Source organism: Schistocerca americana, unplaced genomic scaffold (genome assembly GCF_021461395.2).
Source record: "Schistocerca americana isolate TAMUIC-IGC-003095 unplaced genomic scaffold, iqSchAmer2.1 HiC_scaffold_899, whole genome shotgun sequence".
Classification (NCBI taxonomy): domain Eukaryota; kingdom Metazoa; phylum Arthropoda; class Insecta; order Orthoptera; family Acrididae; genus Schistocerca; species Schistocerca americana.
This window is the reverse complement of record NW_025726674.1, coordinates 3,702-5,000: the sequence shown is the minus strand read 5'-3', so window position 1 is coordinate 5,000 and position 1,299 is coordinate 3,702. Positions and strand designations below refer to the sequence as shown.

At 58.0% G+C, this 1,299-nt stretch overlaps 1 non-coding gene across 1 annotated transcript in view; it reads right to left on the bottom strand.

Annotated features, from left to right (window-relative positions):
- Positions 1 to 672, bottom strand: part of LOC124592086 — a 1,910-nt gene extending 1,238 nt beyond the window's left edge. The window contains exon 1 of the ribosomal RNA XR_006977342.1: positions 1 to 672. This exon is cut by the window's left edge and continues 1,238 nt beyond it. This is a non-coding gene — a ribosomal RNA (small subunit ribosomal RNA).
- Positions 673 to 1,299: the final 627 nt, after the last annotated feature.

Here is a 1,299-nt window from a genome sequence, read left to right as displayed (position 1 = left end):
AACAGCGTGGGACACAAATCCAACTACGAGCTTTTTAACCGCAACAACTTTAATATACGCTATTGGAGCTGGAATTACCGCGGCTGCTGGCACCAGACTTGCCCTCCAATAGATACTCGTTAAAGGATTTAAAGTGTACTCATTCCGATTACGGGGCCTCGGATGAGTCCCGTATCGTTATTTTTCGTCACTACCTCCCCGTGCCGGGAGTGGGTAATTTGCGCGCCTGCTGCCTTCCTTGGATGTGGTAGCCGTTTCTCAGGCTCCCTCTCCGGAATCGAACCCTGATTCCCCGTTACCCGTTACAACCATGGTAGGCGCAGAACCTACCATCGACAGTTGATAAGGCAGACATTTGAAAGATGCGTCGCCGGTACGAGGACCGTGCGATCAGCCCAAAGTTATTCAGAGTCACCAAGGCAAACGGACCGGACGAGCCGACCGATTGGTTTTGATCTAATAAAAGCGTCCCTTCCATCTCTGGTCGGGACTCTGTTTGCATGTATTAGCTCTAGAATTACCACAGTTATCCAAGTAACGTGGGTACGATCTAAGGAACCATAACTGATTTAATGAGCCATTCGCGGTTTCACCTTAATGCGGCTTGTACTGAGACATGCATGGCTTAATCTTTGAGACAAGCATATGACTACTGGCAGGATCAACCAGGGAGCTGCGTCAACTAGAGCTGAGCAGCCGGCCGCCCGGGAGTGTGTCCCGGGGGCCCGCGCGAACACGCAAGCGTCCGCTCAATTATTCTGCAAACAGGAGGAGGCTGAGCTCCCCTGCACAATACACCTCGAAACCCTCTCAGGTCCCGGCGGCGCGCAGCGCCGTCCTAAGTACTTGGTCGGGTTCGAGAGAGGCGCAATCGCCCGGAGTTTGGCGAGTAGACGCTTTAGGTGCGACCACCCGTGCTCCCAACTGAGCTTGCCGCTGCCGACAGAGGCCCGGGAGCGTGCTGTCGTGGCATTGCCGGCGGGAGACAACACGCGCCACCTACGGTGGCCGGCAGCTCCAACGCCAGCGCCACAGAAGGACAAAAGCCCCACTTGGGTGCCGAAGCGAACTCTCCCAGCACAGCGCACGCGCCAACACGTCCGCACAGCTGCGATACAATCCACCTGCGAGAACCGCAGAGGCGACCGAGCAGCAGACGGCGTCGCGGCGCCGAGCGCCGGGCGGCGGCGCATCCTCAGCGCACACAGTCCTCAATCGGACCAGCACACTGCAGATGTCCACCGCGCTTCGCACCGGGCCCGCGAGGACCTACTTTGGCCGCACGGCGCCGCGTGCAGG